Source organism: Mytilus californianus, unplaced genomic scaffold, assembly GCF_021869535.1.
Source record: "Mytilus californianus isolate M0D057914Y unplaced genomic scaffold, xbMytCali1.0.p SCAF_4, whole genome shotgun sequence".
In the NCBI taxonomy this organism is placed as follows: domain Eukaryota; kingdom Metazoa; phylum Mollusca; class Bivalvia; order Mytilida; family Mytilidae; genus Mytilus; species Mytilus californianus.
The window spans coordinates 90,104,974-90,118,782 of NW_026262690.1; the positions used below are offsets into that span (position 1 = coordinate 90,104,974).

Below are 13,809 nucleotides of genomic sequence, written 5' to 3' on the forward strand. Positions count from 1 at the left end.
ACCACTATCAATAAAGTGCTGCGCCATGAGCGCATTATATGCCCATCTTTTTTTCAATGAATAAAATCCCATAACTCAGAAACAAAAAATGTTTAATTGACAAAATCGAAAGGGAGCTTACGTAAAAATGAGAATGGAAATGGGGAATGTGTCAAAGAGACAACAACCCGACCTCAGAGCAGAAAACAGCCGAAGGCCACCAATGGGTCTTCAACATAGCGAGAAAATCCCGCACCCGGAAGTGCGCTTCAGCTGGCCCCTAAACAAAAATGTGTACTAGTTCAGTGATACTGGACGTCATACTTAACTCCAAAACATATAAATGAACTAAAATTAAAAATTATACAAGACTAACAAAGGCTAGAGGCTCCTGACTTGGGACAGGCTCAAAAATGCGGCGGGATTAAACATGTTTTGTGAGATCTCAACCCTCCTCTTATACCTCTAGACAATGTAGAAAAAACAAACACACAGAAATGCGCACAGTAAAAACTCAGTTTAAAAGAAGTCCGAGTAAATAGAGAATATCATATGGCTTTTTCAATATCACATCCGTATCAACCCGAGACACCAATATAATCCCAGGAGCTCTGCTCGAGGGATTATATTGGTTGAGGGTTGATACGGTGTGTGATATTGAAAAAGCCATATCATATACACTTTATTATATACATATACCTCACGTAGATGTTTTTTATGTGACATGACGACATACAGGTAAGGAGGTTTGAAATGACGTCATGCAGATTATAAGTTTGACATGACGTCATACAGATTAAGGGTTTGATAAAGCCTTTGCAACAGTGACTGCAATCGATGACGTGACGTCATACAGATTAAAGGTGTGATAAAGCCTTTGCAACCGTGCTGATATCGATATCATCACGGGTGGCTGATACAGCACGCTTGCCAATGATTGTATTACACATACAATTTATCTGTATTTACTACTAAGTATATAATAAATAGATATAAACAATTCACCAATGTTTCATTAAAATTGGTTAAAACGTTTGTGAGTTATTGCCCGACATGTTGACGACAAACAGAAGGACGGACTTACATACGGATATACGGATGGACTGACAACCAGACGAAAAACGGTATACCATAAAACGAGCGTATAAAAAAAAACCAAGGAACATGAATCAGGTTAATCTTATTCGCTTGGAGTATTCGATATTAAAAACGGTATTGATCGTGGCTCTTAGGTCGAAACCAATATTTTTTCACGACCTACCTAGTATGTACGAACACCTGCCTCGGAACCTTCTCTTAGTTCTTTTATTTTCCTTTGGATTTTGAGTTGATTTTTTTATTCTCTCCGTTTAACATATCTGTATTTGATATCTTCTATCTGACATTTAAGAAGAAAGACATGTTTAATACAATAATAAAAGTTAGGGTTAAGATTAATATAAGATAACGTTCAGCATTTACCAATAAACTTCTGAGGTAATGTTTCGATATGAACTTGAATTTTCAGTTACAGATCAAGTAGGATAATATTAAAGGGGCATTAGCTACGAGATATAAAAAAAATAAAATATGATTTTTTTTTCAATCATTAATGAAATTGAAATAGTGCAAAAATAATTCGCTTTTAGCAACCAGTTTGGTTCAATTTTGTAAAACATAAGCAAAGAAACATCGCTGATGAACTATTCACTTGCAAGTGAATAATTCGACCTCATTGAATCCGTATGCATGTGACCTTCAATTTAACCCCATAGCTAGAGATGGGTTACGCAGGAATGAGGCGTGTTCAGTTATTAAAACGAAAAGGATGTCAACATTGAAAGTGAAACAAGGGTATACCTTTTGATTGACCGATTCGATCCACAAAAACTCATTCTTATACAGGTAAAAACGAAGATTAACATATATTTTTGACCTATAATATGAATTCAAACAGACCTAGAAAAATCCAATTGCACGAGTTTGCTATCCATTTATGTTTATATTTATGTTTATATCGGGTTATATGACCGTCGACAGTCTTCGGAGGTCACCTCGATAGTTAAGTAGATGGCTACTCGACTTAAATACACACGAAATGCTGATATATTTTATCGAATCTATGCATTATAAATTGTTTATTTGAGACTTTTTATAATTTGGATATATGTTTTAGTATGTCATAAATCAAATATGAGAATTTGTGTGAAATCGGTGAACATGAATTTGACAGATAATGGTCCTTAAAGGAAGATATGGTTGTACAGTGAGTTCCATTATTTAAATCACATTTTTGGCAGTTATGTATGTTATTCGCTTAATACAAAATAAATTGGCCGAATGAAAGAAGTGACTTGGGATATACAAAATAACTTATTACATAATGTCTATACATATATAGAGGTAATAGAAATCCAAACTCAAGATTTCCATCACACCTTTAGATAAATTTCCTAGAAAAAAATAAAAAGAAAAGAAAACATGTCACGTCATGTCCTTTTCAAGGACATACTTAAATTTTTCTAGATTTGTGAATAATAATGACACGATTAGTTCCTAAAAATATTTAGAAAAATATGTTGTTGTCAGTGAAAGAATTTTTACGCAGGGCGTGTCTCGTGTCGGTGTTCACTATACATAAAACTATTAGGAAACACATTTATATTCTGCTTTTCTTGATTTACATGTAAGTATTATGTTGCTAAGAAATGAACACAACTTTTTGTTCATATTTGATTTGTTTAGATTTAGTTAAACATTTGAAGCTTACCAAAGTAAGATATTTATCACAAATTGGTCAAAACGATACTGTACATAACTTGAACAGCTATTTACTTACGAAAAGAATTTGAAAATTCTAGCTTAAGATTTTTTCCCCAATAAATGAAAAAGTTTTTTTCACTGTATAAAACAGACTAATTATACAAATTATTTGAAACACTTAGGTTTTGATACACAAAGCCATAGATAGCCTTAGTCGTATTTGGCTCAACGTTTCGGAATTTAGAGTTTTCAATTACCTCTAACTTTGTATTTTATTTGGTTTTCAAACTATTTTGAATCGAGTACCACTGATTAGTTTTATCAAGATGAAACGCAGTCTGGCATACTAAATTATAAGCCTGGTATCTTTGGTGAATTTTCATAAATAAACTTGATGATAATTTACAATTCATATATTGCAGCTGATTTTATATCCAGTTACTTTCCTACTGTTATACGAACTGTAACAGTGTTTGCAACATTTTATTTTATCAATGAACACAACGATTGGCCATTTGGTCTCGATAGTGTATTTGCTTTTCACACGCCAAATTTTGTTCAGAGGTGACTTCATTTTGTTGTCGCAAAAGCCATTACTAAAACTATTTTTTTATTGATATACAAACGATACAGACTTGACAAAAGTCATTTCTTTATATAATTGAATTATAATGAATACACTTGTACTTAGAACTACTGACAAGTTGCTGTCACGGTCAATTCATTCATTCCATTCGTTGTTGTTTGCCTTGTTGAACGCTTTTAGATAACTTTAGACTCAAATGGACTATACCTAAAATGATAATTGTCTACGTTGTTTGCTCAATATTTTTTTCATGTTAGATTGAAAATACTTCACAAGACTAATCAGATATGTCTGGACGTGGTGAAAGTGGTTCGTCATCAGACAAAAAAGACAAATCCGGAAAACCAGTTACAGATGAAAAATCTGGAGATCGAGAAGACAGTTTTAAAAGTAAGCGTTGTATTAGATTTAAAGCCTACAACACAAAAAAACACATATCCTTATTCTAGATTACTTTTTTTTTTTACAGATAACTTGAAAAAAAAAAATCTGAATTTGTTACAAAAAAAAACTTTTTAAATGTCCTGCTTTGAAATTCTTTCTTGATTGAAATATTTAAAATTCATATTGCAGGTTGTGGTGTGACTAGTGTTTTTGCGATGGCGCCTCCTAAAGTAAGCATGGCTGTGTAAAATAAGTTAAAATATATCAAAACATTTACAAAGATCATAATATAATCTTTTTTTACGCAGTTGAATACTCGCTAACTTTCCGGCGAAATCAACTGTTATGCTTATATATGTTTACTATTGGGAAGGGAAGTCTGCATCTGATTCATTGTAATTTGCAAAATAAGTCTTGAGATTTTGCAAGAAAAGCTAACTTCTAATTCGACAAAAAGGTAATTTTCTTGATAATTTTGATGTTCATACAATTCGAAATACTGAGATTTTATTACCTCTAGACATATATATATGGCCTCGGCGATATTTTGTGCATTTTTTTTGAATTTTCGGTTTCCAATGCATTTCAACTATTTGATTTATCCTTCCAACTGTTGAATCGAGCGCCATTGGTTAGTCTTGTGTAGAAGTAACGCGCGTATGGCGTACAAATTTATAAGCCTTGTGTCTTTGGTGATTTTCTAAGCAATATTAAAATCCTCTAATCATGGAAATATACAGCAAAACTCATTTTGACGAAAACCCGACCATTTACTATAAAACATGCCGTAAAAAGTGCAGAGGGAGTTTCATATGTCATAAAAACATTGGTTTTAATTTCGAACAGGGAAGATACAAAAACGTTTCTTACAAATTTGTAGAAAAACTAAATTTCAAACGAAATATAATTGCTTGATGATTGATTTATATCATGGAGAAAAAATATGAACTGGAAATTAAAATATTCCGATAGTTTCATTTCAAACAATAACACAAAAAGTTCCGGTGCCTGCGTTCTTGCCGATTAATAAATATTTGAACATGCTACCTTAACATTTTATAGAAATAAACGAGTTTAAAAAAAGCTTTCCTTTGAATTGTACAAGACCTTGAATCTAACTAAGGCGTATGATTTTTATGGAGTAAAATGATTATCAGCAAAGAATAAATGATTGATACAAAAGGGTTAAACAAAATTTAAGTAAAAAGGAAGCGACAACACAATTGCAAAAATCGGGGAAAAAAAGATTCTATAAAAAAGCATACAAAAACTAAAAACTATTTAACACTGAAAACAAGGACTGATCCCATGCTCTGAAAAAGGAAAAGCAAACCTTGCTCGACATATGAACCCGATCATGTTGTGTATGGTAAGTACAAATTCAGTGATGAGTCCCATTTTGTGATGTCACACTCGCGATAAATGGACAGGATTGAAATAATGATAAACAGTGAAACTATTTGTCGAAAATCGCTGTGTACGTGTTCAGATGTCGATAATTGATTCGTTAATTCGAGCTAAGAAAACGAAGATTCCACGGACAAATGTTCTCTACTCTAAAATAAATCTATGTTAATCATGTTTGACATTGTCTGTTCTAACAGTATCATTTAATCGTTTCATGTAACTATTTGTAAAAAAGGGAAATAACAACTATAAGTTGTTTTTTTTCTTCATAGTTTATGATTTCAAATTAAACAATTGTCTTAACGTTAGCCTATACATTAACCGTGAATTCTTTTTCTAGAATAAACGCTTCCTTAATCTTTCGCTTAAATGGACTCACCAAATTATATTCAATTGTTTCCTTTGTCTGCCTAATTTCATTAAGTTTGAATTGGCCAATTTACTGATTTCTGTTCACTAATGGAATTATTTTAAAAACTTACCGTTAGTTTTTGTAATTGTTATATGCCTTCACTTGGATTCGAACCCATCCTTGAAACCTGATTTGTGTGACTGACATCAACACATGGACGAAGCCTCTCGGCAACCAATGGGTTGCAATTTTAATTTTTAGTTTATATATATGAATATGAACATATGATACACATCGGTACAACAGACACAAAGGGCTTGTACCTTAATGTATACATAATAGACAATCGTATAGTATAAGTTGGTAGCCGCGAGGTTAACGTGGTTAATATCAATGAGTTAGAGAGTCATGTTAAAAGTAGAGACTTGTCGGTTTAGGTTCGAATCCCTGCATTCTCTTTGTTGTCTCTATTCTTTAGTTTTTCCGATTTTCTTTTTTGTATGTTACTGTGGATATTTTTGTAATGATAGTGGGTTTTCCCGTTTCTTTTTGGATTATTATTAGCTATGTCACATAATTGAAAAGAAAATGATTACATTCAATTTGTCCATTTTTGTTTTATAAATTCATCATGCTTTCATCTGTTTTACTACATATCTTTACAAATGTTTATTCGCAAGTTACTCCTATGCGAGTAAATCGTGATGTGTCTAGAATTAAGCTTCTTCAAGTTGATAGAATTTTCGGTAGCATACTTATTATATGTACACAGAAATAAGTTAGAATATGTCTTATTTGTAAATTACGAATAATGTTCAGATGCCTATTAATTTAAAGACAGACGTGTTATTTTATATTTATTTTTCTCTAACCAATTAATTGTGAACTTAGATTTATTAATGCATCGTTGAACATGATAACATGGTTATTTAAACTCACCAATTTAGAAAAGCCTTCAATTTTGAAAAGACATTAACACAATAGTTTAAGTTAGAGATACAATAAATAAGCGGTGATTCATGAAAAACAAACCATTCGCCCTCCAGGCTCATGGTTTCTTTTTCAAGAATAAACGCTTATTCATTGTATCAATAATACGGAAACTTGTCCGTTTGTTTCAAATTGAACATAATTGTATATTCATTATTTTTGTTTTACCCAAACAGAAATGTTAAAAGAATCAAATTGTTATCAAATTCACAAACAGATGCAAAATTTAAAAAGAATGTCCAAATAAGTACTGGAAAGAAATATTATATAGTAAAGAATATTTAGCAGAAAGTCCTACGGTAATCAATATAATGCATTTTTCTTTAGCTACATCAAATGCAATGTAAGCATATTTTGACCAATTATTTTCTGTTTTTCAGACCAAGAAATGACTTTGCGAAAAGAATGACACACAGATTTGGCAGAATTTTTTTTTTATATTTAATAATGACTTTCTTTAATATCTCTCTTCAAATGTTTTTTTGATAGAAAATAATAATGCAACGGTTTTCTCGTTATTTTTTCATGTCTTTTCGGCTGTGTTAACACAATACTTTTACTATTGAATTATTTTATCAGTTTCCACCATAAAAGATTGTTGTGTGATATCTATATTTCAGTATAGATATAATTTATGATAATAAGATAATAAAGTGTCTTTGTCTTTGATCTAGTATGTTCCTTTTGGTTGTATGACTCCTGACGTGACACGGTATTTATACATCCAGCTATCGGGTTTTGGGTTCCGCAAGAAGTTTTTAAAATGTTGTTTACACTTTTTTTACCCTCATTTTGTAAAACTTTTCTCATTATGAAATTCCTTAGAGTTCGGTATTCTTGTTAATTCTTTTGAAGATCACAGAATGTATAGTACTTGCTCCATGTCAGACAAATTTAACAATTTTATAACTGATTGTAGTCCCCTTTGAATTTAGCTTGTATTGTTCATAGAGGTTGATTTGTAAGTTATATATGCATATGTTAAATTGACCGTCTCGTAGCTTCTATTTGTATTATTCCTATATATATTATCCCTTAATTTGTATTTCTGATTCCGCCTTTCAGAATTTTATTTTCGAAGATGCCAATATATTAGCCAGCACAATTCGTATTCATACGAGTCACCAGTGACTCTCGAATCATAAATCAATTCAATAACGAATAGCATTTAAAAAACAGTGCAAAATCTGGTTAAGGAAATCTTCACCTTGAGTTTATAAAAAAAATGTCGCTGATGATTCTAACATCTAATGTACAGTAAAAGGGTTGGGTAATTTCTCCCTGTATTTATAAATCAGGGCAAATTCCTAAATTTATTTTAAACTTTACATAAAGTATCCACCATTTTTTTAAAAAGGAAATGCCTCTACCAAGTTAGGAATGTGACATTTGTTTTCCATTCGTTTGATGTGTTTGAGCTTTTGATTTTGCCATTTTAAGAGGGACTTTCTGTTTTGAATTTTCCTTGGAGTTTGGTATTTATGTTATTTTACTTTTTTCATAGTATTATAGCTCCAAGTGTAGTCTTTAAGGTTCGAACAATAGTGTGGGTTGTTATCTATAACCGCAGTTTTTGTTGATTTTGGAACTTTTAGAGATTATCAAAAAATGTATGAGAATGATATCCTTTACCAAAACGAAAATTGTATTAGAAGAAAAAACTTTCAGATACAAATCAACTCATTTTGATTAGCGACGTCCTTTGAAGCTAAACTTAATGATGTTGACTTTATGAGTGACACACGTACAGAGATAATTGACCCTACCTCTTCAAAGGAAATGGCCGCATCAATATTTCATATCAGCACTGTAGTGACTAGCCTGTCACAGCTGTTTGATGTCTTTTCTTAATACAACCCCCTCAAAGAATTGATGCGAAAGTCTTAACATGCTGCGAGCGTGGCACTTTGTCTTCACGAAACATCGAATTTAACGTTCATTCTGGACGGACAGTGCTGCGAATCTATACATTCCTGACAGCTAAACGAACACTCCGCTGGCAAGGGTTTGAAGTAAATTAAACTTTCTCTAAATCATCGACGTACCGTAAAGTTGTTAATCGTCGTCCATGTTTAAGATGGGATGGTGGAATCGGCTCTGGATCTTGGATATCTGTGGAAACATAAGTGATTAGTCGGTGATTGTGCGTGGCTTCGATCTCTGTTAATAAAGTCCTCACAGTCTCATCGTTGACGGCATTTAAGTTCAGATTTACATTCAGCTACTCTATGATTTCCAAAACAGTTAAAACATACCTTTGTTCGCTTTACAATTTCTATGCGTTTTTGACCATCTTTCACGTTTCTGTAGGTATTTGGATGATGCAATTCATAAAAAAAAACAAGCCTTTGTACATGCCTTTCTTACGTGTCATCGACTGAAAGTGTTTTTCGTTAATCGTTCCGGCAATAAATGAAGCGGTCGGTAAAATGTCTAATTCTTCATTACTTTACCCATAGATTGTCCTGCGACCAGTAGCATACTTCCTTCTTCATTGCTTCTGTCAAGTCCCAGTCTTCGTTTCCGCGGTCTCGAGTTATTTTAATTTTTTTTTCGTACATCGGACGAAAACGTATTGTATATAATAGAAGTAAGAATGGTTCCAAATATGCTCTGGCTTGTTCCTAAGGATTCTAAACCGTGTATGCTACACTCAATTCTGTCGGAAAGTTTCTAAAACGGTCTCCATTTGACCTCGGTGCAGGCAAATCAATCAAATTTTGAATATATGCGTTTGTAATTTTATAGTTCTGACCAAACCTCTCTTTCAGTAGTGACACGGCTTGATAGTAATTTGCACTTGTGAGTGGTAATCCGGCGATGCATTTTGCGGCTATGCCCTGAATTTGATTTTGTAAACTTTAGTACGTCTGTTAATGATTGGTAATTATGAGTTGTTGATTGAAACGGACCCCAGAAAGGTTGCCAGTTTAACAAATTGCCATTAAGATATGGAAGATTCAATTTTCAAATTGGTAGCTTTTGATAGATGCTAGAATTTGTTGCGCTCATTGACGATCTGTTGTGTATATCATTAATCTGCACGGGCTGTGGAGTATTGTATGTAGATGTGGAGTTCATATATACGAAACTCGCTGAATTTGGATTTAAGTTCTGATTAGAGCTAGTTTCATTTGATTTTTTTTTTTTTCTGTTTTGAACCTGATGTATTGCGTACTTTTGTCGAAATACGTTCTATATCTATAATATACCGGTCTGAGTCTCCTATCCTAGCTTCCATGTTTTCTTCAGTTATCTCCTCTAAAATGTTATCTTCCAGTTGCGTAAAAATGTCCTTTTTCTTCTTCAAACTCTCACATTAACATTTAATTTCGTCACGTTGTGTTGTTGATTTTTTCCAACTCTTCTTCTATCTTGGAAATTGATTTTCTTGCAGCTCCTCGATGGCCCTCAATCTTATGGCATTTTTTCCGTCATTGTATCCTGGTCACGGCAACAATGGGACGGATGGGTAAACAAAATGTATGGAGAGGCAATTAACACCATCTATTTCGTTTGACTATGTAATCTCAACTCAGTATAATAACTGATTACATAATGATAAAATAAACCCAGCGTTAACGTTTGAAGTAAATTAAACTGTTTCTAAATCGTCGGCAAAGACAGTCACGTTCTACCAACTGACAAAAAGATTACTTTACCAGAGCAGCCAATGGAGGATAATTATATATCTTCTATGTATATGGAAGCACCGCTACAAAATATGTTTACTAGAAACCCTCCGGAACAATAGCCATTAAGTTCTCAAAGCGGTTTGCTAGAATGAAGCCCCAAAAGTTCCCCTCATTTTAGTTTGTTTGAAAGTCGTTTGAAAGTCCATCTTTTTTCAATGTGGCTTTATATAGTAGACTTTATTGATATGTTTCATTTACAATCACACAGCATCTCTTTTTAAAAGGGTATTTGATTAATGTTTGTAAGTTTAAATAGATGCCCTCAGAATATTTCTAGTACCAAGTCGTTGTTGCTAGGGCTCCAGTATACACGACTTTAAATACTAGTATTTTTTTACGAAATATTGTTAAAGAATAGATTAAATTTACTAGGCCCTGCTTTCTTAAAATTTCACGGCCCTTCATACCAATCACCCCAACTATTGCTTTAATTGTCTTATTCTTCCTGGTCAGAATATCCATAAAGGATAAGTTAAACAATCTTGAGAATTATTTCATGAATATTCCGGACGATAGCAATAACAGATCCAGTAAGATAATATTTAAAATGATATGGTCTTATATGTATTTCCGTTCTTATTTAAAAATAAATGTTGTCCCTAGGATCTAGAAAAGATATTTGTCATATTATTTAACAACGCAAAATAAATTGTTTGCATGACAACAATGAACTAAATGCAATATAGAAAATCTTATATAACCTAGTTTGAATACAAAAGATCTGCAACATGACTTTAAATATAGATTATCGGAATGAGTCCAAACAAATTGTATGTGTCACGCCATGTATTTTCCTAGAAGACGTTTATCTTTCAGAGAATAATAATAAATGATTACAATGCCAAAACTAATGTGTTATCCTACAATGGACATTTTGCACATTTACTCATTTTAGGACAAACTAGAGAAGATAGGACTTATCCACAAGGATAAATTATCCTCAACATGCACAATAGCATCTTTCAAATAAGGCATCTTGCGAAATATCTTGTTTGATAAGACCAAGGCTCATATCTTGGTATTAATGACAAGACCTCAAAATGAGACTTTTTGTGCCAATTTTATTCAGTTCTAAGTAGTAATGCAAATATTAAAAATAAAATTTCAAATATATCAATACTGATATCTATCACGACATAAGAACTTCTGAGGGGTGTCATTTGATATATTCATAACAATTTAAAGGGGCAATACAAGTGGCCTTTTCATAACTTGTCCTTTTGCAAAGATACTAGCTTCTAATTCAGTAAAATGTAAAAACGATCTCACTTTTGTTGAAATCCTTTTGTATCAGATTGATACAGAATGATATTTGTTTCGGATAATGACGAATTATTTCGCAGAACTTTTAGTTTACCTTGATTATCAAAATTTACCTACTAGAGATTCAGGATTGGTTTAATACTGGCAAGGTTATTGCGTTTGTTGTTAAACAGAGAAAAGTGAGAGATCAATAAACGCCATTTCATGATATGCTGCATACTAATAAAACTGGTTGAATCTAAATAGGATTTCCAGCTACTGACAAGTAGTCCGACTTCAATTCGAATCACAAACTCCGAAACAGTGGTGACGTTGCTTCGCTAAACTAAAGTCAACGTAGCGTAGCAAGGAGGACGTTACCACTGTTTCGGAGTATGTTCGAATCAATCAGATCCCATCATGGTAATCATTTTATGAAAAATGACGCGCGTTTTGTCTACATACGACTCATTAGTGACGATAGAATCAGATCAGTTGGGCGGAAAAATAAAAAACGAAGTGTTAGAACATGTACTGTCGTATATTTAGAAAAAAAACATTATAAATTCAGTATTGCATTGACTTTTGGGAAGTAATGACAGGAATTTTTGGACAAAGGTAATGTTTTTTTTACATAAATGACGATTTATTTTACATGTACATGCAAAACAACAACTGGATTATATAAAGATTGGTTTCATTATCTATCAGATAACCTAGGGTTATACAGAGCTAACACTCAAATTACATTTATTTTGTCTGTTTAGCCAAACAATCTTATATATCTGTAATCTTGCGGTGGCAAACTTTTGTCCTTTATTAATCGGATTTGATGCATGTGCTGTGACTTTGAACAAAGAAAACATGTTACCTATTGAATTATTAACTAAAGTTTGGAAGTTGAAATGTTCACATATCATGCACGGAGCGTAAAGCTAAATAGATGTATCAACCATTGTCATACATTTATATAATAGATTTTGTTTATTAAAGGAAAGATGAAAAATTAAGATATACTGCTATAATAAAGGAATGTGTACGAATAATTAGTGGCATCAAGTTACTTCAGAAAAGAAATTTCAACCGTACTCAATATGACGCATTTGTTTTCAGCTAAATGAAATGCAATTCAATACGTATATTTTGACAACAATACTTCTCGATTTACAGGATTTAGCCAGCCCTTTCGAAATAATATGTCAGATCTGGAGGAAATTCTTCAAAATTTAATAGTAAAATTGAGAATGGAAATGGGGAATGTGTCAAAGAGACAACAACCCGACCATAGAGCAGACAACCGCCGAAGGCCACCAATGGGTCTTCAATGCAGCGAGAAACTCCCGCACCCGGAGGCGTCCTTCAGCTGGCCCCTTAACAAATATGTATACTAGTTCAGTGATAATGGACGTCATACTAAACTCCAAATTATACACAAGAAACTAAAATTAAAAATGATACAAGACTAACAAAGGCCAGAGGCTCCTGACTTGGGACAGGCGCAAAAAAGTGACTTCTTAGATTTTTTCTTGAAATGTAAAAATTTTAATAAAATTATCTTCTCAATAGCTTTTCGGTTGTCATAATTCAACACTTTAGTCTGTTTCTGGAATAACTTTCGTGTACAATAGATTTAATTAAAGTTTGGAAAGTCACAATGTTAAACATTTGTCAATGAGAGCTTAAAAACCAAAAGACGCTATATAGAACAGTCAAAACCATTTAAGGTCATCGTTGCCGAGTTGCAACCTTAGTTTAAACATAACAATATATGTAGACTTTGTGTCTGTCTTCAGTCAGGAACCCCTTATGTCATATCTTTATTTTTTTTTTGTTATTTCGGGAATTCGGTTTTGGTGGCAAGGTTGGGCGAAGACTATCGATTAAACAGTGGTATATAACGCCCTTATCAATACTCCTCAAGTAGTCAATACTGGTAAATACTGGTCAATTGAAATTTTCATGGTTCTTTCGACAGACGTAACTATTAATATAAAGCTCCCGTCACACTAGACCAAGACCATTAAGATCCTACTACGATCTATAAAAATAATAAGATCGCAGTGAGATCGTGGTATGGTTGGCTTGACTATTCAATATTTCATAGTTTTCACGTTCATGCCACGACCTTGCTATCATCCTGATTATATTTTTGAAGACTGTTCAACCCTTTCACCCATGGAGATTTCTTTAAACACAAGATTCGCATAGGATATTTCAACTAGACGCTGTAAAGAGCCCATGTCGCTCACCTTGGTCTATGTGCATCTTCCATCTGAAAAATGGACACTATCCTACATTGCAGACTAGAATATAATTTTTGACTAAAATCTCTTTTGTGTTGATCTTGTATTGATATTTTTTTATGTTACTGTTTCTCTCCATCTTCTATATGTATAGCCAAAAACACAAAAACAAAATCGTCATGTAAGGGC

The 13,809-nt window shown here is 32.8% G+C and overlaps 1 long non-coding RNA gene across 1 annotated transcript; it reads left to right on the plus strand.

The window, feature by feature from the left end:
- The first annotated feature begins 2,504 nt into the window (after window positions 1–2,504).
- LOC127698834 (uncharacterized) lies at window positions 2,505–7,109 on the plus strand. The gene is made up of 4 exons (XR_007980962.1): window positions 2,505–2,644; window positions 3,565–3,697; window positions 3,881–3,921; window positions 6,821–7,109. It is a non-coding gene; the product is annotated as an uncharacterized LOC127698834 (long non-coding RNA).
- Window positions 7,110–13,809: the final 6,700 nt, after the last annotated feature.